This window comes from Peromyscus eremicus, chromosome 2 (genome assembly GCF_949786415.1).
Source record: "Peromyscus eremicus chromosome 2, PerEre_H2_v1, whole genome shotgun sequence".
NCBI lineage: Eukaryota > Metazoa > Chordata > Mammalia > Rodentia > Cricetidae > Peromyscus > Peromyscus eremicus.
In genome coordinates this window covers 84,095,175-84,119,455 of record NC_081417.1, presented here as the reverse complement: position 1 = coordinate 84,119,455, position 24,281 = coordinate 84,095,175, and positions in this window count along the sequence as shown.

Below are 24,281 nucleotides of genomic sequence, written 5' to 3'. Positions count from 1 at the left end.
AAATGAGGAAGAAGGAAGTATGACAACAGAGGAAATTTAGAGGGTTGCAGTATGCAGACTTGACTAACAGACTACAGCTTTAAAAGCATGTATCAATGTTGTGAATTCTAAGGACTATCACCTAGGATACTAAATGTCTCCAAGTAATCTGGTGTCTCTTAGGAACTGTTAGTCTCATTAATAAAATAATTTAACAATTGACTCACAAGGAAGATTTAGGACAGTGTTAATTTGTTTGTGTGTTTGTTTTGAAGTTTAAAAAAAAAACCCAACAGACCAGGCAACATGGAAATCACAGAAGCTGCTCAAAGAGCAAGATAAAGGTAAGGATGACTGTAAGCCATCCATTTAAATTAAGCTGGCATGCTCAAAAACAAGGTCAGCTACATGTTGGTCAAGTAACCTTTGGCAAATAAGGGGCTGGGTTGACTTCAGAGTATAAGTAAAGAAATCAAAAGTACCATATAAAAGTATACTTAGGCCCTGGCTAGCATCAAAAAGAAGAAACTGAGAAAAACAGCTACATTGTTTGAGGCCAGACTCAGAAAAATGGACAAACCTAACAGAATCTCAAGGCAGTTCTATATCAACTGTACTAGGATAGGCTAACATTCTGTGAAGGGAAAATATATTAAATCATTAATAGGATAATTATTCATCTTGTCTCTTTAAGATGGCTTAAGGTAAAACTAACTTTCTATAGGGAGATCCCTTGGTCAAATGATCCATGAGCCCAGTTAGATTTGTAATAAAAGAAGGAGAAAATTGTCTGACTCCACCTACAGGTAGATTCCATATTATCAGAAATAGCTGTAACAGGCTTATAATATTATTATAAATTCTAGACATTGAGGGGAAAAACAAACAAACAAAACTAAAAAATAGAGAAAGTAATGTCCTTTTTAGAGACTAGAAGGGAATCCAGTTCTGCCAACAACTTATATTTGATCAATAGATTTCAAACTAGACTTCTGACTTCAAGTTGTAGAAAATACATTTTTTTCTAGCTCCATCCATTTGCCTGCAAATTTCATGATGTCTTTGTTTTGTTTTGTTTTTAGTTGAATAGTACTCCATTGTGTATTTGTACCACATTTTCTTTATCCATTCTTCAGTTGAGGGGCATCTAGGCTGTTTCCATGTTCTAGCTATTATGAATTATGCTGTTATGAACATAGTTGAGCAAATGTCCATGTGGTATGAATGTGCATCCTCTGAGTATATGCCCAAGAGTGATATTGCTGGATCATGTGGTAGATTGACTCCAAGTTTTCTGAGAAACCACCATCCTGATTTCCAAAATGGTTGTACAAGTTTGCACTCCCATCAGCAATGGAGGAGTGCTCCCCTTATTCCACATCCTCTCCAGCACAGGCCATCATCAAAGTTCTTTATCTTAGTCATCCAGACAAGTGTTAAAATAATATATCAGAGTCATTTTCATGTGCATTTCTCTGATGGCTAAGGATGCTGAGCAATATTTTAACTGTTTTTTTTTGGTTATTTGAGATTCTTCAGCTGAGAATTCTTTGTTTAGATCTGTGCTCCATTTTTAAATTGGATTATTTGATATTTTGATGTCTAGTTTCTGGAGTTCTTTATATATTTTGTAGATCTGTCCTCTGTTTGATATAGGGTTGGTGAAGATCTTTTCCTACTCTATAGACAAATTAGGGCCTCTGAATGTGGATGACAGTTGTATAGCTTGGGCAGCATGTAGGGCCACTGGCAGTGGATTCCACCTAGAGATATATTTATCTGTAGTGCATGAACTGGCTTTTTGGAGTCCATTCCCTGTTAGATGCAAGTTTTTCTAATGATCCACCCGGTCTGTAGCTGTTCAGACCCACGTAAATACACACAGACTTATATTACTTATAAACTATATGGCCATGTCAGGCTTCTTAGTATCTAGTTCTTATATCTTAAATTAACCCATTTCTATTAATCTATATGTTGCCACATGGCTTGCACTTTACATCTTACTTCTCATGGCAGTGGCGGCTGGCAGTGTCTCCTGATTCAGCCTTCTACTTCCCAGAATTCTCATCTCTGCTTATCCTACCTATACCATACTTCCTGCCTGGCTACTGACCAATCAGCATTTGATCTATCAATCAATCAGAGCAACACATTCACAGCATACAGAAAGACATCCCCAGCACTTCCCTATTGAGAAATACCTTGTTCAGCCTCAATACTGGGAGGAGGGGCTTGGTCCTGCCTCAATTTGATATGCCAGATGTTGTTGACTCTCCATAGGAAGCCTTACCCTCTCTGAGGAGTGGATATGGGGTGGAGTGAGGGCAAAGTGAAGGATGAACAGGAGGATGGGAAGGAGTAGGAAGTGTAGTTGGTATGTAAAATTAAAAAAAAAAACTTTTAAATGAAAAAAAGAAAAGAGAAAGAAAATACATTTGTATTGTTTTTAACTTACTAAGATTGTGAGCATTGGTTATATGGCTGTAGATAAGTCATATATGAGTTTATATTGATTCTAGGAAATCTAGTCCAATACCACAGAACGTACTTCAAGATTTCCAGTTTTCATGAGTATCTTTATTTCTAGTACTGGCCAACTTGCCAACAAACCAATAAGTTTATTTGCTTGATGAGTCCTAATCCACTGTGCCACTATTTCTCGTGTCTTCTGTCCTGACTTAGGCTCCTCCTCTCTGCTGAAATAGCACTCATACCCCACATATGTCCTTTCCTTGCCTCTCACTAATAGTTATTAGGCTTAGTTAATTTTAAAAAAAGCTGAAAGAAGGGTAAGAAAGAGAAGTTAAAGGAAGACAGCTGGAGAAGAAAGAGAAAAGAAGGGGATCAAGGGAAAGGGGAGACAAAGGCCAAGAGAAGAGCTACCAAAAATAAACCAGTATTCACTTGGTTTTAGATATTTTTGCAGCCTTATACCCCTAGCCATGCTGGCAACATTAAGTGGACTTGTTAAAAAATATAAGAGCATATGAAGTAGGAATAGTAAAGTGGTGGTAGTAGATATCGGAGAAGCAAAGTGCTTATGTTTTCATCTTCAAGATGTGGATTCATAATTTCTACCACTTCTTTGAAACAAACACCTGAACTCTACCTAGTAAGTCAAAATTCCCTGAATTTGTATTTATTTAGTTGTAATGTACAGCAGTGACCTAAACTGTCTCCTTAAAATCCTTCTGTAGGCCTCATAATAGACTATATTATAGCTTTCAAATACTGATAATATAACTGCTTTCATCATGACTTGTTAAAATGTCTTGTTCTTTATCTTACTTTTATCTGAGAAGTCAAGGGTCACAAAAAGGTGGCAAGAATCTCAACATTTTGAAGGCAAATAGTAGGCTATACAGAAAAGGTGAAACACAATAAAATCTGTTGAGCTAGCTGTTGGAACCAAATCCACGTTCCACATGAACCAGTATCAAGGAGGCACTAGATGAATTTTGAATGGTTCTATGTGTTTATACTATCCTAACCCATACATTTCTAATCCTCTCCCATGTGTCAGTTTTAGGAAAGTTGTTACCTATAGATTTGTAACTCCCAGTTCTGAAATACTTCAGGAAAGAACAGTATAACTTCTAGTGTGTCTGATAGGAGGAACTTAAATAGCACTGATTACGAAAACTTACTTTTCCCTGAGCCCTAACTTAGAGGTGCCAATACCCAAGACCTTCCGTAGTAAAAGGAGATCTGGCAGCAAGAGAAAGACTCAGTAGATGACCATGTTTGCCCACTACAGGTGTATGGATGGGGGAAGATCTATATTACCAGAGTTGGCAGCTTTGGGATCACCACACAGTGCTGTGGGTTGTAATAAAAACATTGGGACTATTCATGAATCTGAAAATGACTAAAGGGCATCTTAGCTTTCTTTTTGGCATTTTAAAATTAAAAACAGATTCTACTCTCTTATAATACAGCCTGACCACAGTTTCCTCATTTCTTTGCTCCTCCTAGATCCCCTACCTATCCTGTTCCACTGATCCACTTCTCTTCCATTTCCCTTCAGAAAAGAGAAGGCCTCCAAGAAACAACCTAACATAATAAAAGCCACAATAAGACAAGGACAAGGCAGCACAATAGGAGGAAAAGAGACCAAAGAGCAGGCATAACAGTCAGAGACATATCTGCTCCCACTGTTCAGAGTCCCACAATAGCAACAAGCTAACAGCCATAGCATATATCCAGAGGACATTGTACAGATCCACGCAGGCCTGTGATTACTGCTTCAGTCTCTGTAAGCCCATATGAGCTCAGTTCAGTTGATTCATTGTTTATGTTCTGGGTATCTTCCATCTCCTCTGACACCTACAATCTTTCCTCTTCCTCTTCCTCCAGGTCCCCAGAGCTCCAAGGGGAGGGACCTAATATTTTTAAAGGAATACTATCCGTCACAAATTATATATAAGAAATAGGAAAGATATGTGTAGAGGAACTGGATTTGACTGTACTCTACAAAAAGTAAATAAATACAACCAATTCTTGCTTAACTCAGCTCTTTCATAATAAAATATGACATTAAAACAATAGCAGATTATTAATAATCTGTATCTCTGCCTTGTTGACTTCAAGAGCTTTTTTCTTATTTATTTTATTTAAAATTTATTTACTTAACTATTTTAACTTGCATTTGCATAAGTTCACAAGTTAGTTAAACTGCACTTTTCACTATAACATTCTGCAGTATTAAAAGCAGTAACCCTTAGGATCCTTAAATACCCTACAGGGTTCTTTGAGGAGAGGATTTGAAAAAGGAACTATTTCCAGAATTTGCTTGTCTAATTGTATTTACATTGGCCTTTAGATATTCTTCTGAACTTGTTCTGTTTTCTTCAGCTGAAAACCATTTAAATACTTTTAAAAGTTTCTGGAATTGATTTTTTTCCTTACTCAAAGTTACTTTTCTTCTAATGGCAAAGGCTATTCCATTAGTGTATTATTTTCTTCCATCAATCTTTCCAAACATTCAAGGTATCAGGTTCCTTGAAAAACATGGAAATACAAAGATCATTAGGAGGGAATAAACAAACAAAATAAAACTGTAAAAGTCAACTGAAATCTTAAATCTTATTGAAGTTCATTTTGGTTGCATCTAGACCTTCCGTCTTCATTAGATATAAACGTGATCTAAGAAATAAAAGACAGTCATTGAATCAGAAAACTTCTCTCAGGCATCTGTTTTGAACAAAATCTTGAGCTAGAGAATCTTACAGAATGATTTGCATTGAAATATTCCTACTTAATATCCTTATTATCAAGCTAGTTAGCTTCACCTGAAGGACATTTCACAAATATTGCCATGTTTCTAGAGTAGACAGAGAACTTAGTGTGAATAGGTTACAAACCTATTACATACCGGAGAAGCATACATTGCTTCTATGAATCAACTGTCATGTACCAATGTGGGTTTCACAATACATTGCTGTTCACCTATTAAAAGAACCTATATGTAGCCTTATCACATCTGTCTATTCTCTTTATCTATCTACTATCTACTATCATCTATCTATCTATCTATCTATCTATCTATCTATTATTTTTCTATAAATCTAGATACATCAAATTATAGATATCTGTATATAGTCATATGAACTACCAGTAGCTTGAAAGAACAGTTCCAATTAAGAATAATCCAAATAGATTTTAGCTCCTAGTTGAAAGTTGACAGCCAATTTACATTTCTATTATTTAGAAATATGATAGCTATGATTACTAACGTGTGTAAATCTGACAAGCATAGTCATATATCTTTCCATTCATTAGCATTTTGAATTGACCAATAACATTGGTTTTCCTGAAACTTCATTAATCTCATCTTTACAATGGGTCATAGAAAAGCAGCTTACATCATCCAATTTAATGAATTAGCAGATGAAAGCATTCACCAAAACATAGAACTTTGTGTTTGGCATCTTTCTTCTGTTCAACAAGCAGTAACTTATTAATGTTTGCTGCTTGCTACTTACCACAGTAACTTTACAGAGCAGCATAAATATGACTATCTCCATCATTTTAGTTATTATCTCAAATTTAGTGGGGAAATTTTGATGAGCATCCACAGCTATATGTCTGGTACAGGATGGAATTCTAGCCTCAGATCCATATCAATATTGCCAAAACTTCTCAAAACCTCCATCCCCTAAACCCATTTGGTTCAGATCCTTCACTGTATTTGTTATACATTATCATTGCTATGATAAAACATAAACTTTGTTTTGGCTCAGTTTGAGAATCCATTGTGAAGAAGAAGGCCTAGGGTAATAGCAGCTCTAACTTGGGTAGCAGGAGCCAATATGCTGGTCACATTGTATTCAGTCAAAGCACAGAGAGAGAAGACTACTGGTGTTCTTCTTGCTGTCTACCCTTTGCTGACAACTCTCTTAACAAATGTCCTTATAGATATGTTGAGACATGTATCCAGTGAACCTGACGATGAAGATTAAGTGTCATATCCACCATCCATTAAATTGTGACAACTTAGAGTCAAGGAATCATAAAATTATATAGCTATGGGAACCAATGATGGTAATAATGTAAATATTATGCAAATATTTCATGTTCTGTAAAGATTTGCAGATCTTAAAAGACTTTTGCATATTTTATTTATTTTACATATGAACTTCCCCAGCACCCATTGAAGTGGAGAGAACATATTATGTTTTTTTTCCATAACAGTTTATTTATTCTTAAAATCAGGTCATTTTCAATTACATTGTGAATTTGACATTTTTGACACCCTTCTCGAAAAAACTCTCCCAAATAACAAACAACAACAACAATAAACCAACAAAATATCCCCAGCTAATATAAGTATATGCTGTAATCGTTGTTTACGATGACCTTTCTGTATATAAGCAATCCTCCTAAGCCAATCTCAATGGTATCATGAGATGCAGGCATTAATCACAACACATAATGAAATACAGCTTTCAGGCTGATTTGGGTTCTTTCTCTTTCTGTATTTTTGTTTGTTTGTTTGTTTGTTTGGGAGGCATCCAGGCAGTGGGACCGGGTCCTATGCTCATTGCATGAGTTGGCTGTTTGAAACCTGGGGCCTATGCAGGGTCCCTTGGCTCGGCCTGGGAGGAGGGGACTGGACCTGCCTGGACTGAGTCTACCAGGTTGATCTCAGTCCGCAGGGGAGGCTTTTCCCTGGAGGAGGTAGGAATAGGGGGTGGGCTGGGGGGAAGGTGAGGGGGGCGGGAAGGGGGAGAACAAGGGAATCCGTGGCTGATATGTAGAACTGAGTTGTATTGCAAAATAAAAAAAAAGAAGTATTTAATAGACAAAAAAAAAGAGAGAGAGAGAGAACATATTCTATCAAGACCAAAGTATTCTCTGATTTGGTTTAGCCTAAGAGAGTGATTTGCTATGCATTTATTTGGTGGTAGAACTGTGACTCAACACATTCCTTCTAACAGTATCCTTCATTTCACATTACTTACCTGGAAAATTTTAACACCTTCCATGAATGAACTGATAGTTTCAATATTTACCAAACACCGTTTTAGATTTTAATTGTACCATAAATTAGTCATACCGCTGAACCAAAATTTTAGGAATGTGTTACCCCAGCCTATTTTCTAATATTAAATACATTTTAATCTCTTTTATGTATAAAGCGCTGTCTTTTGTTTTTAATGATTTCACTTATTCGATATCTACACTGTAATGATTGCTATACATATATATTTTAAAATAATTATTTATATCAAATTGTACTATGTTAAATCTTGCTAACTTGTTAATCTTTCTTAAAAGATTTATCTAATTTATTTTATGTGTATAAGTATTTTGCCTATATGTTTGTCTAGAACCAGCAGAGGCCAGAAGAAGTTATTAAATACCCTGAAACTGAAAATATAAATGCAAGCCACCATGTATGTCCTAGCAATTGAACCTAGGGTGAGTAGCAAGTGCTCTTTGTCAGTGAGTCTTCTCTCTAGTCTCAACTTGTTAACCGTACAACTGAATAAGTGTGCCCTTTGAGAAACTCTTTCATGCTTCTATTACCAGTGAGCTCTAGTAATAATGTTCTGTTATCAGCTTATGTGGTTCCACTATTTCAGCATCTATCAATAAGTAAAATCAAGCAATACTTGTCTATGTTTAGCAAATTTCCTCCATCATATTTCCTTGTGGCTTATTAACCTTGTTACAGATGGCGTGGTATTTCTACTGTATATAGCCTGGTGCTATTCCATTGGAAATGACTACCGTAAAATCCTTATCCAAATTTAGGCCATGCCTGTGTTTCAGATACTGTGAATAACATGTTAATGAACATGGGTTTGCATCTTTCTCTTCATTGTACTGATTTCATTTCCTTGGGATATAAACAAAAGAAGATGGCTGGGTCTTATTAAGGATTCCCTTGGGATTTGCTTGTTTGTTGGTTGGTTCTTTGTTTGTTTGTTTTGTTTGCTAAAGAAGCAGAGGCTTGGAGAATTTCAGTACATCACTAAATACCATGAAGACAGGAGGCTCAGGAATAGAAGTACGATCTCACTCCCTTGTGCTTAGAAATCACTCCTTTGCTTCCACACCACAAGGTGTAAAGAGTGAGAGCACACAGAGCTTCACCACAGATGATTTTCATGTTAGAGCCCTTTGGGAAACCATTGCTGCTTTCATGCTTGAACTCTTTTCAAGCTTAAACATGTTGCTAAAGGTCAAACAGCTATCTGGTGGATTTCTTCACCTTTTCATTCAAATTCAGTCCAACATCTAATTCACATAGTGATTAAACTTGACTTTCATAAAAAATGTAGCAGACCTTCCCTACCATAGGACCCATTTCTTTCACATATACAGCCAACTAAGTGTAAGCATCATAGTGGAGATGTTAACTATTTACAAAAACAAAAACAAAGCATGATTTCTCTAAGTGCCTACAGTTTTTTTTTTTAACTCATTAGAATCTAAGTGGATACTAGCAGAACCTGAGAAATACACTATCTTCCTGTAGAAGCTTCTTGATCATATTCTTAAATGGGTACATTGATTTTTTTTTTAATCTGGGGAGAATGGGGGTTGGTTCCTGGGGTGGAGCCTAGGGTCTTTCACATGATAGACAAGTACACTTTCTACCTTTCTACCTTTCAGCTACATTTCCAGACCCAATTACATAGGTGTGTGTGTGCGTGTGTGTGTGTGTGTGTGTGTGTGTGTGTGTGTGTGTGTGTGTGTGTGATTTGTGCTGTGAGTGAAGAGCATGTGTATTTGTATATTGCTGTGGATATCACTGATTGGCCAGTGACAAGGCAGGAAGTATAGGCAGGACAAGGAGAGAGGAGAATTGAAGAAGGAGGAAGAAAAGAGAGACCAGCTGGAGCCACCACCAAAACAAGGAAGATGTAAAGTACCAGTAAGCCATGAGCCACGTGGCAAAGTAAAGATTAATAGAAATGAGCTGAATATAAGAGTGAGAGCTAGACAATGATAGGCCTGAGCTAATGGCCAAGCAGTTTAAATAATGTAAGAGTCTGTGTGTTTATTTTATAAGTGGGCTCCGGGACTGGCGGGACTTGGCGGTGGGAGCTGGAGAAAAATTCTCCAGCTACAGTATATGTGCATACAGGTGCTCAAACGTGTGTGTGTGTGTGTGTGTGTGTGTGTGTGTGTGTGTGTGTGTATGTGTGTGTGTGTGTGGGGGTGGGTGTGGGTGGGTGGGTGGGTGGGTGTGTGGGTGTGTGTGGGCGTGTGTGGGTGTAGAGGCCAGAGGCTGATGCTAATTGTCTGTCACTGTTCCTCCCCACCTTGTCTCTTATGACAGTTTCTCAATGAACTTAAAGCTCACCAGCTGGCTAGACTGGCTATCCAGAAAACTCCAGGAAATCTGCCTTTTTTTTTTCTTTCCTCCTGATACTGGGCTTATAGACACATATGTTCATGTCTTGCATTTGCATGTGTGGGGAGAATTGTAACTCAACCTCTGGAGCTTACATAACAGACATTTTATCGACTGAGCTGTATCTCCAGACCTTTAGGAGGTAAGTTGAAAAGGAAAGTATTGCTCTTAACTTCCATTTATTTTCTTAACTGTGAGACCTCCTTGCTGTGATAGATGTTGCAAAATAAACTACTAAAGAACTCAGTTCATACTGATAGAGATATAAAAAATAGGCACTATTTATGAAGGACAATTTGATCACATACCACAAATTTAAATGACAGAGATACTTTACTATAGTGATCATAGAGATATTGCAATATTGCCAAATTAAAAGCATCATAAAATATTCAGTTAAAAACTAGTTGAATAAGCCTGGGTACATCAATTTAATATGTTTAAAAGATATTTGAAATTTCTATGAAGGGTAATAGAGGGATTTAAGAATTGTAAATAAATTAGTTAAAAGTAAAGAAATATCTATCTATCTATCTATAGATCTATCTATACACACAAATAACAAATACTTACTGAGCAGTGTCTAAATGAAAAACACTGTTCTCATGTAATCAAATGGCCTTGACATTTATTTTGTACATTCTTGTTTTATAAGCACACAGGTAATTTTACATAATGATAAAAGGAATAGGTTTTATGTATCTTTTTTCTTTACTATTTTCTTGCTAAAACTGTTCACATTTCAATTACCTTGTGATATTTTTAATTAGAAAAGACATATTCATCTAAAATAGAAAATGTGAAAAAACAGATTCATTGTTCTGGATCACCTGCTTGATGGTTCTCTGAACTCAGAAGGAAAATCAAGTCAAGCCTTCCAATGCTGTTTGTCACCAAAATGAAATGATAGGATGGATCCCAGTGAGAAGCCAGACAGGTCAACTTTTGAGTGTAGGCAAAGGATCTAGGAAAAGCGTGGATTCACTAGTGAAGATGGTGTGTCTTTGAGGATCTCAAGTCTACCAAGATAGAACAGCAGTTTCCTCAATTACAGCTAATGATGTTAATAAAGCAAAACCATAGGAGGACTGCTAGCATCTGTTTCCAGAGCCGAGAACTACTTCAAATGATGAGTATTAGTCAGAGCTGGGCTCAGCTGTTCAGGCTAATGCAATCAAGTGAGGATCAGATTCATGTTCTTGAGTTTCATGCATGCATCTACATAGACATTAATGATTTTCAACCCTGATCTTGTAACCATTAGGCAAATATCTTTTAAAAATATAAGCATGCCAGTGAAATATACCCACAATAAAAATAACCTGGCTTAGGAACAGACATTATCAAATTTTGAGTCACAGGTTATTCTAAACATATAGGCAATATTAAGAACTGCTGTCAAATAGAATATATTTTTATGTTCTCCCCATATTACTTCAACTGTCTAATTTGTGTTATTACAATTACTGACCAAATATGTTGCTGTGGGATAATGCTTTTATACACTTGTTTAATAAAATGCTGATTGGCTAGTAGCCAGGCAGGAAGTATAGGCAGGATAAGCAGACAAGGAGAATTCTGAGAAGAGGAAGACTGAATGAAGAGACGTCAGCCTGCCATCCAAGGATCAGCATGTAATAGCACACAGGTAAAGTTACAGAACACATGATGACATATAGGTTAACAGAAATGGGCTAAGTTTAAGAGCTAGTCAGTAGTTAGCCTGAGCTAATGGCCAAGAGTTTTAATTAATATAGCCTCTGTGTGTTTACTTGGATCTGAGTGGCTGAGAACCAGATGGGACATAGGAAAACTTTCAGCTACAATATGTCACCAATATTTGAGGTGATAAGCTTGACCTTGAAAAAAAATTGAGCAATAGGGTAAAATATTAGCTTCCTTATTAGTTGTCTAATGTAGAGTAGTCAGCATTTTTCAGAATTAGCCTTTCCTAGGAATTATCCCCTTATTGGTTGGCCAATAAAGAGTTAGCAGTCTTGAATCCACATATGCACAAACAATGAAAATGCTCTCCAAAGGTTATAAGTATATAGACCAAAAATAATCTTATCAGTAAATGGATTAATACAATATGTAGACAGAAATAAAAGATGCAATACACATGAATAATTAATACATTAAAAATGCTGATCATATTTTCCAACATGGGAAATGAAAATGACGACTACTTTGAGGTTCCATCACACTCTTGTCACAATATCTGTCATTATAAGTCAGGTAAGAATGGACACTGCTGAGAACTCAGGAAATAAGAAACTCTTTATTAACTTCATTTTAAAATTATTATTGTGTATGTGTGTGTGTGCATGCATGATGTCAGGGAGAGATTCATTCATATACCACAGCACAGCTGTGAAGCTCAGAGGACAACTGCAGAGTCAATGTTATCACTGAAGGCTTAACTGAGTTGTGGATTGAATCCAGGTCATCAAGCTTTCATAGACAGACATTTTACCTTTGAGCCGTATCCTGACTCCAGGGAATATTTATACATTTCTAGTGGGAATGTGAATTAGGCCAGTCACTGTGGAAACCACTTTGGAGGTTCCAAAACACATAAATGATAAATCTTGCAATGGCCATTGACATAGCTAAGGTATAAAATTGCTTAGCATATATCAACATACCCTAAGATACATGCACATCTATGTTTATTGCAGTATTACACACAATAGGCAACAGAGATTTCTTTCAACACATAAATTCATAAAGTGTGGTAGTATACACAATGGAGTTTTATTCAGCCATAAAATAGTAAAATTAATGTTGTTGGCAGGGAAATGGATGTAACTGGAAATCACCATTGTAAGCAAAATAAGTCAAAGTTTGAAAGACAAATACCATGTTTTCTCTCATTTGTGGACCCTAATTTTATATAGATACATAAAATTTGTATATTGTATATGTAACATAAAAGGAGAGGCAAGATTGCCCGAGGAAACAAAGAAGCATGATGGGTAAGAAGAAAGAAAGGGGCAGAAAGTGTGGATCTTGTAAAAATACATGATTTACTTAAATAGAAATGTCTTTTGGAAACTCCCTGTGATTCATAACAAAGGCTCATAAAATTTGAGTTTAAGAGAATTTCTAGTTTAATTTTATGAATGCGCATTCAGCTCTTGCAAGTGGTTCAACATCTCCTGTAACTCTGCTGCAGGTCAAAGGTAAGATGAACAGCAGCCTGAGAAGCAGCAGCAAACAGTGTTCATTTAGTATTAGTAGTAAAAGCATATGCAGAGAGGAACTTTCTCCACTGGAGTAAACAATGACAGACTGATTTTCCTACAGCTCTGCTGACTTTCTCCACTGTGTCTACTGGGAAGATTCGTGTCATCACTGGCTGGCCCAAGAGTAAAGAGTGGACTTCCTATGGTGACACTTCATATAACATAAGCAAAAGGCACAGTGAGTTTGCTTCCACACCTTCAAGAGTAGATGACTCTATAGTTCTATGGGCAGGGATCTATAGTTCTATGGGTAGACTTAAGCATGTTGTTAAGAAGTGTGGTTAACCACCCCAGGCCTTGTGTCCACTTGTACATGGAAACATAAAGATGTCTGTATTGATGTGAAAACATTGAGATCTTCTCAAGGAATTGTGAAATGCTTAAATGTTGAATCCTCCCTCTGGCAACACAGTCTCCTAAGACAGAGAAAACGTGTGGGATACTTGTTAGCACAAACCATTCCTAGTTCTTGGAAAACTCACCAGGACAGGAGTAGAATCAGCAAAAGTCAAGTCAAACATGTCAGTGGTATAAATATAAAAAGCATGTGGCTGAGTAGCTGAAAGTTAGTGATCATGATGTTGCCCTGGTCACTGAAAGAAAGGTTTCCCAGTGCAAAAAAACTTCAATTCCCTCTTTGCCTGAGTCCACAGATGCTAAAATGGCAGAGATAAAACTGCTGAAGCATTTCGCCATTTATTTTGTGTTATCACCCACCACCCACCATGAAACACAAAAGCTGTATGAGTAGACTGTGTGGTTGATAGGACAATGCTTAGAAACTATACTAAGTTCAACAGGATTTTACATGACTGGTGACAATAGGTAATATTGAACATTCTATGAACAATGGCTGTCTTCCAAAACAATGCCTTTTACAAACAATAGTAAGTGTGGTCAGTAATTCCTCCAACACCTGTATAACAGCACAAAAATCTCATACTTCTGTAAGCTGCAGTAATAGCTTAAGGTGTAAATGATTTATAAAACATCTCTAATCAAACAGATGTAATGGTGCAATGAACTTACTGCAGACTGTCCCCCTGGACTTCCAGGCAGACTGTGAATCAGGGAGAGTGTCTAAATCTTAGGACACTAAAGTGAAGCCGAATAAGGAGATGAATGAAAGGAGTGAAGAGATTAAGTTGATTAGTACAATCTTGTTAAGGGATATTCTTTGGTTAAAAAAAAAAGTCTGCTTCATTTTGAAATTAAAAACAATCAGGGAAGGGGAGTTGGCTCAGGGTCTAAGAGTGAATACTTGTAAGCATAAGATCTGGAATTTGATTCCCAGGCACCCACATAAAAAATTCAGGTATGACTGCAAATGTCTATAATCCTGGAGTTATGGGGCACTGACTGGCAAATACCAGCCTCCCTGGACATCCAGTCTAGTCAAAAATGGCAAGCTTCCAGTTTCATAAGAAAGCCAATCTTGAAGTAACAAAGAAAGGAAGACATCTGGTCTCTTGCTCTGGGCTCCGTATGAGCACCTGTCTATGGATATGAGCTCACAAACACTCATGTCACACATAAAGTGTATACACAAAAGTAAGAACATGCATGAACATGTATACACACATACACACACACACACACACACACACACACACACACACACATACACAAATACACATGATTTTTTAAGAAAAGAATCCAAGAATCTACCTTTCTAAATGTTGTCTGGCTTAGGAAAAGTTTAGCTATGGCACAGAAAACCAAAATGACTCATCTGAAACTGATAGGGCCCTTTTCTCTGCAGGTCTGTTGATGGGGTGCCAGGCCAGTGCAGCAGAACATATTAGTGACAGGTTAGCCCTTTCATAAGGATAAGTTATTTTGTGATAAAAGTATGCAGTCTGACAGACAGAGCAGGAAACATGAATTCACAGGCTTTTAGTGGCTGACAGACCTTCACATTCACAGCTTACTCTCCACTTGCAAAAGTTATTAAGCCAGTGGCATGAGGATCGGTGCCCTGAAAAGCACAATATAACCTTGGGGAGTGGGGGGTGGAAAAGAGCAGAAACGACATGGAGAGCTATTGAGATGTGCTATCATAACCACAAAAGTAGAATTAGGCTCGTCAAACAACAGCCTCCCAATCATAAAACCCCTCAGCCACCCAGACAACCAAATCTCACTCCGTTGCACACTATGCATTATCAATGGTGAGAGAATACAACTTTACTTCTTGTTTTACAGATGCTCAAACACAATAAATGGTCTTATGACAGATATATCCTGAGTGGCAGATTCAAGGTAAAGGAGATGGTATTTGAATATTTGTTTAAAATACTTTGCAAATCAAGAATTTTCACAAAATAATTTATTACACTGTTGATTTTTCCCCAATAGAATGAAGTTCAATATTTTACTGAGTTCCTTCAACTGAGCAAATCAAATACATGCATTACAGTAATACTGGTATTGATAATGCATATTCAATATTCATGGTATAAGCAATGCATCAAGAGACTCAAGTGGGGTACAGAATTGGTGTTCAAACTTAGCATGTAGGTCCTCAGTGTTCCATGTTTTGTTCAGACCAAAGAAAGCAATGTATAAAAGAACCAGGAAAATATAACAGATTTTTGTGTGTAGGCTGGGGGCAGGTGGGGATGGGAACAGAAGGGATCAGGTGGTAGGGGAGGAATGGAGAAAGAGAGAGAGAGTAAGGGGAAAGACTGGAGTTGGGAAGCATTTGGGAGGCAATGTAGAAACTCCCAGGAATCTATGAGGGTGACCTTAGCAAGGACTCCTAGTACTGGAGGATATCAAATCTGAACCGTCCGTTTTCTGTAACCAGTCAAGGCCTCCAGTGGTGGGACTGGGGCATCAACACATCCACAAAACCTTCCACCTATGATCTGTCCTGCCTATAAGATGCGCTGGGGCAATGGTGATGCAGAACTTGTGGGAGTGCCCAACAAATGACAGATCTATTTTGATGCCTATGCTGCAAGAGAGAACCCCAAGAAAGACACAGGGATTGCCCAATGATGGAGAAATGGATGAGATCTACATGAACAGCCTGGACATGAGTGGGGGTAATGAAGGGCAAGGGTCAAGGGAAAGAGCTTGGGAGAGCGGGAGGTCCCAGCTGGATCAACAGAGAGGGAGAACAAGGAATAGGAGACCATGGTAAATGAAGACCACATGAGAATAGGAAGAAGCAAAGTGCTAGAGAGGCTCACAGAAATCCACAAAGATACCCCCACAATAGACTGCTGGCAATGGTGGAGAGACAGCCCAAACTGACCTACTCTGGTGATAGGATGGCCAAACACCCTAATAGTCGTGCTAGAAATCCCATCCAATGACTGAGGGAATTAGATGCAGAGATCCATGGCTAGGCCCCGGGTGGAGCTCCAGGAGTCCAATTGTCAAGAAAGAGGAAGGTTTATATGATTGAGAATTGTTGAGACCAAGGTTAGATAAAGCACAGGGACAAATAGCCAAATGAATGGAAACACATGAACTGTGAACCAACGGCTGAGGGGCCCCCAAACTGGATCAGGCCCTCTGAATGGGTGAGACAGTTGATTGACTTGATCTGTTTGGGAGGCATCCAGGCAGTGGGACCGGGTCCTGTGCTCAGTGCATGAGTCAGCTGTTTGAAACCTGGGGCTATGCAGGGATCCTTGGCTCAGCCTGGGAGGACGGGACTGGACCTGCCTGGACTGAGTCTACCAGGTTGATCTCAATCCTCGGGGGAGTCTTTGCCCTGGAGGAGGTGGTTATGGGGGGTAGGCTGGGAGGAAAGGGAGGGGGCGGGAGGGGGGAGAACAAGGGAATCCATGGCTGATAAGTAGAACTAAATTATATTGTAAAATAAAATTAAATTAAATTAAAAAAAAAAGAAAAAAAAGAGAGAGAATCCATATCCAACATTGCCTATATGACCAGGGACCAGATTATAGTAACATACCGTTCTGCCTGGCCTATGAGAAAATTAAGAATGCAAAGAATGTTAAATGTCTCCTACTATGTATTTCCACGTTTAGCCAGAATTTTATTAAACAACAACAAAAAAAAACTATAAGTAGTTTTTAAAGAAATGAAATATCTGACCCCTTATAATATAAAAAATAAATGCTAACAACCTATTCTGTATTTGTCATTGTAATATTTGCTGAGAAACAATGAAAAAAGTTGAATATGATCTGAAAAGAGTATAAATAAATAACACCCAATGTAATTTTCATGAACATTTTAACTATTCAGTAGGTGTTTGATAGGTGAGGAAATTGAAACTTAAGAATTCTACTAGAATAATGAGGACCTAAATCAGAATTGAAATCTAAGTCTTTATTATTTTAGTTCAAAAATCCATGTTATCACTAACTCACCATATACTGTAAATTTTAGCTTCTCTCTTTTTTAATTTGTTCTTCTCTCATATGTTATATCCTGACCATAATTTCCCTTCCCTCTTCTCCTACCACCTGACTTGCCCTCTGCCCCTGATCCAAATCTTTTCCATTTCCCTTCAGAAAAAGGAAGACCTCCCAGAGATATCAACCAAACATGGCATATCATGTTGCAATAAGACTGGGCACACAACTAGCCAGCTATCATTCAAGGCGCCTACTCCCAGACCTCTCCAATACCCCCCATTTGACCCTGTAATTTACAAGTCCCATTCTGTCCACAAACCTCAACCTTCCACCACTGCATCAGCTGCTCCTAGAGACACCTCATGCACCGATTTGAACAAGAGCAGCTCCTTGGGACACATACACTGCCTGCACCAATCACAAGAATAGTAGACCCTGTAGGCACAAACACCACCTGCACAGATTGGATGAAGAGCCACCCTTGTAGACACCAGCACTGCCTGCACCAATTAGAGGAAAAGATGGGTAGATGCCAATGCAAAACTACACTCAACAACATAAAGAACAACACGGCACCACCAGAACCTAGGTGTTCTACAACAGCAAAACCTGAACAGCCCAAAGCAGAAGAAGTAGAAGAAAATAACCTTAAAAATAACTTTATGAAGATGATAGAAGACCTTAAAAAGGAAATGAAAATTTCTCTTTAAAAAAATCAGGGGAAAAGACAAACAAAAAATTGGAGAAAATTAATATATCCTTTAAAGAAAGCCAAGAGGGCCAAAAAAAAAAAAATGATCAAACATGATGGGTGATGTCATTCTCTAGGCTGTGAAAATGTGTTTCTCTGATTGGTTAATAAATAAAGCTGTTTGGCCAATGGTAAGGTAGAATAAGGTTAGGTGGGACATTCTAACTAGAGAGAGAGGAGAAGAAAAGAGAGTGAGGAGACACTGCCAGCTGCCTCCCTGAGAAGCAAAATGTAAAAGTACTGGTAAGCCACAAGCCATGTGGCAAAGCATAGATTCATAGAAATGGGTTAATTTAAGATATAAGAACTAGATAACAAGAGCCTATCATGGCCATAGTTAAAAAAACAATATTAGCCTGTGTGTGTTTATTTGGGTTCTAGTGGCTGTGGGACCAGTGGATGAGAGAGACTTGTCCTGACTGCAGGCCAGGAGGGACACAGGAAAACTTACAGGTACACAAACAGGTGAAGGAATAGTACAAGACTTGAAAATTTAAATAGAGACAATAAAGAAAACACAAACTGAGGGAATTATGGAAATGGAAAATCTGGGTAAACAAACAGGAACTACAGATGCAAGCATAAGAAACAGAATGCAAGAGATGGAAGAAAGAACCTCTGGCATAGATGATATGATAGAGAAAATAGATTCATCATTCAAAGAAAACATTAAAGCCAAAAAAGTCATAACACAAAACATCCAAGAAATATGGGACACCATAAAAAGACTAAATCTAAGAATAATAGGAATAGAAGAAGGAGAAGAAGACCAACTCAAAGGCACAGAGAATATATTCAAAAAAATCATAGAAGAAAACTTTCCCAACCTAAAGAAAGAAATGCCTATGAAGATACAAGATGGCTTCAGAACACCAAATAAACTAGATCCTCAAAAAGGTACCATCGCCACGTAATAATCAAACCACTAAACATTGAGAATAAAGAAAGAATATTAAGAGTGGCAAAGGAAAAAGGTCAAGTATCATACAAAGGCAGACCTATCAAAATAACATCTGACTTCTCAATGGAGACTCTGAAAACCAGAATGTTCTGACAGATGTTATACAGAAACTAAGAAGCCATGGGTGCCAGCCCAGACTACTATACACAGCAAAGCTTTCAGCCAACATAGATGGAGAATACAAGATATTCCAGGAAAATATCAGATTTAAACAATACCTATAGACAAACCCAGGCCTACAGAAATTACTAGAAGGAAAACTCCAACCCAAGGAACATAGCTGCACCCACAAAAACACAGGCAATAGATATTCCCACACCAGCAAATCCCAAAGACAAGAAACACACACATACTACCACCAACAACAACAACATAAAAAAAACAGGAATAAAAATAAACTATGGTCATTAATATCCTTAATATCAAAGGAATCAATTCACCAATAAAAAGACATAAGCTAAAGAATGGATACAAAAAAAAGGGGGCCAAACTTCTGCTGCATACAAAAAACACACCTCAACTTCAGAGACAGACATTACATTAGGCTAAAGGGTTGGGAAAAACTTTCCAATAAAATGGACCTAAGAAGCAAACTGGTGTAGCTATCCTAATATCTAACAAAATAAACTTCAAAATAAAATTAAACAAAAGAAATGAAGAAGGATATTGCATATTCATCACATAAAAAGTACTCCAAGATGAAGTCTCAATTCTGAACATTTATGCCTCAAATACAAATGCACCCACATATGTAAAAGAAATATTAATGAAGCTTAAATTGTACATCAGTCCTCACACACTAATAGTGGGAGACTTCGCCATCCCACTCTCACCAATGGACAGTTCTGCCAGACAGAAACCTAACAGAGAAAACTAATAGATGTTATGACTCAAATGAACTTAACAGACATCTATAGAACATTCCACCCAAACACAAAAGAATATACTTTCTTCTCAGAACCTCATGGAACCTTCTCTAAAATGGACCACATACTTGGTCACAAAGCAAATCTCAATAGATAAAAAATAAATGAAATAAACCCCTGTATCTTATCAAATCACCATGACCTAAAGATAGAATTTAACAGCAACACAGAAAGCCTACAAACTCATGGAAACTGAATAATGCTCAACTGAATCACCACTGGGTCAAAGAAAAATAAAAGAAAGAAACTAAAGACTTCTTATATTCATTTAAAATTAATGTACAACACATCCAAACTTATGGGAAACTATGAAGGCAGTGCGAAGATGAAAATTCATAGTACTAAGTGCACAAATAAAGAATTTGGGGAAATCTCGCACTAGTGACTTAACAGCACACCTGAAAGCTCTAGAACAAAAAGAAGCTTTACCTTGTCAGAGGAGAGAATGTTGGGGGAAGAGTGGGGATCTGTGTTTGGTGTGTGAAATGAATAAAAAAATTTCTTAATAATAAAAAAGAAACAATCTCACTCAGGAGTAGATGACAGGAAATAATCAAATTGAAGGCTGAAATCAATAAAATAGAAGCAAGGAGAACAATACAAAAAATTAATGAAACAAAGAGTTGATTCTTCAAGAAAATCAACAAGATAGACAAACGTCTATCCAAACTAACAAAAAGGCAGAGAAGGAATATCCCAATTAACAAAATTAGAAATGAAACTGGGAATAAAAAAAAACAGACACTGAGCCGGACGGTGGTGGCGCACGCCTTTAATCCCAGCACTCGGGAGGCAGAGCCAGGCGGATCTCTGTGAATTCGAGGCCAGCCTGGACTACCAAGTGAGTTCCAGGAAAGGCGCAAAGCTACACAGGGAAACCCTGTCTCGAAAAACCAAAAAACAAACAAAAACAAAAACAAAAACAAACAAATAAAAACAAAAAACACACTGAGAAAATCCAGAGAATCACCAGGTCATACTTCAAAAATCTGTACTCCAAAAAATTGGAAAATTTAAAAGAAATGGACAATTTTCTGGATAGGTAAAACATCCCAAAATTAAATAAAGACCAGATAAACAACCTAAATAGACCTGTAACCTCCAAGAAAATAGAAGCAGTCATTAAAAGTATCCCAACCAAAAAAAAGCCCAAGGCCATGTGGCTTCAGCACAGAATTCTACTAGAATTTCAAAAAAAGAGCTAATACCAATACTCCTCAAATTGTTCCAAATAATAGAATCAGAAGTAACATCACTAAACTCCATTTATGAAGCTGCAGTTACCCTGATACCCAAATCACACAAGGATACAACAAAGAAAGAGAATTACAGACCAATCGTCATCATGAACATTGATGCAAAAATACTGGCAAACCGAATCCAAGAAAACATAAAAAAAAAAATCCACCATGATTTATTAGGCTTCATTCCAGAGGTGCAGGGATGGTTCAACATATGATAATCTGTCAATATAATCCACCACATAAACAAAATGAAAGAAAAAATGCATGATAATCTCATTAGATGCTGAAAAAAAAAAAAAAAAAAAAAAAAAAAAAAAAACCTTTGACAAAATCCAATACCCCTTCAGGAAAAAGGTCTTGGAGAGAACAGAATATAAGAAACATACCTAAACATAACAAAGGCAATATACAGCAAAGCAACAGCCAACATCAAATTAAATGGAGAAAAACTCAAAGGGATTCCACTAAAATCAGGAACAAGACAAGATTGTCATCTCTCTCCATATCTAGTCAATATAGTACTCAAAGTTCTAGCTAGAGCAATATCAAGAGGATACAAATTGGAAAGGCAGAATTCAAACTTTTACTGTTTGCAGATGATATGATAGTCTACATAAGTGACCCCCAAAATACTACCAGGGAACTCCTACAGCTGAAAAACACATTCAGTAACGTGGCCAGATATAAGATTAACTCAAAAAAATCAGTAGCTCTCCTATATACAAATGATAAATGGGCTGAGAAAGAAATCAGAGAAAAAACATCACCCTTTAAAATAGCCACAAGTAATATAAAATACCTGGGGTAACTCTAACTAAGCAAGTGAAAGACCTGTATCACAAGAACTTTAAGTCTTTGAAGAAAGAAATTGAAGAAGATATCAGAAAATGGAAAGATCTCCCATGTTTTTGGATAGGTAGAATCAACATAATAAAAAAATGACAGTCTTACCAAAAGCAATCTACAGATTCAATGTATTCCCCATTAAAGTCCCAACACAATTCTTAACAGACTTCAAAAGAAAATATTCAACTTCGTAAGGAAAAAAAAAACCAAGATAACTAAAACAACCTTATACAAAAAAGGAACTTCTGGAGGCATCACCATCCCTGACTTCAAGCTATACTATAGAGCCATAGTCATGAAAACAACTTGGTATTGGCATGAAAACAGACACATGGACCAATGGAATCAAATCAAAGACCTTAACATTAATCTGCATACCTATGAATACCTAATTTTTGACAAAGAAGCCAAAACCATACAATGTGAAAAAGAAAGCATCTTCAACAAATGGTGCTGGCATAACTGGATGTCTACATTTAGAAGATTGCAAATAGACCCATATCTACCACCATGCACAAAACTCAAGTCCAAGTGGATCAAAGACCTCATCATAAATCCAGGTACACTGAATCTGGTAGAAGATAAAGTGGGAGGTAGCCTTGAACACATTGGCACAGGAGACTACTTCCTAAAATATAACACCAGCTGCACAGGCACTGAGAGCAACAATCAATAAATGGGACCTCCTGAAACTGAAAAGCTTCTGTAAGGCAAAGGATGCAATAAATAAGACAAAATGACAGCCTACAGAATGTGAAAAGATCTTTATCAACCCCACATCTGACAGAGGACTGATCTATGAAATATATGAATAAATCAAGAAACTGGACATCAAAATACCAAAATAATCCAATTAAAAAATGGGGTACAGATCGAAACAGAGAATTCTCAACAGAAGAATCTCAAATGGCGGAAAGATATTTACAGAAATGTTCAACAGCATTAGTCATCAGGGAAATGCAAATCAAAACGACTCTGAGATACCATCGTATACCAATCAGAATGGCTAAGATCAAAAACACTTGCAACAGCCTATATTGGAGAGGATGTGGAGAAAGGGGAACGCTCCTCCACTGTTGGTGGGAGTGCAAACTTGTACAGCCACTTTGGAAATCAGTATGGTGGTTTCTCAGAAAACCAGCCATCAATCTACCTCAAGACCCAGCACTACCCATCCTGGGCATATACCCAAAGGACGCTTAAACATACTACAAGGTCACTTGTTCAATTTTGTTCATAGCAGTATTATTCGTAATAGCCTGAACTTGGAAACAACCTAGATGCCCTTCAATGATAGAAGAGATTAAAAAAAAAAAAACTGTGGTACATTTACACACTGGAGTATTACTCAGCTGTAAAAAGAATAATGACGTCATGAATTTGTAGACAAATGGATGGAACTAGAAAAAATCATCCTGACTGAGTAACCCAGACCCAGAAAGATAACCACAGTGGGTACTCACTCATAAACGGATACTAGATGTAGAGCAAAGGATAACCAAACCATAATTCACAGCTCCAGAGAAGCTAGGTAACAAGAGGACCCTAACCTCTTAGGGTTATCCAGTGCATGGATTGTCCTGGTAAAGGGAAAGAGATGACATCTTCTGGGTAAATAGAGAGTGTGTATATGGGGAGGGGACTATAAGAGGAGGAGCTGGGGAATGAGAACATGAGGGAATGGGATGATCAAGTTGAGGGAGGGATGGAGTAGGAGAACAATGATGGAGATAGCTCGATAGAGGGAGCCATTATGGGGCTAGGGGGAAGCTTAATGCTAGGGAAATTCCCAGGAATCTACCAGGGGGACTGCAGCTAAGACACATAGCAATAGTGGAGAGGGTGCCTGAACTGGCCTTCCCCTGTAATCAGATTAGCGAATAACCTATCATCATAGAACTTTCATCCAGCAGCTGATAGAAGCAGAGCAGAGACCCATATCTAAGCACCAGACCGAGCTGTGTGAGTTCAGTGTAAGAGAAAGAAGAGAGATTATAGGAGCAAGGGGGGGAGGGTCAAGGTCATGACAGGGAAACCCACATAGACAGATGACCCAAAATTGTCGAAGCACACACTAGACCGGCAGCTGGGGAGCCTACATAGGACCAAATTAGG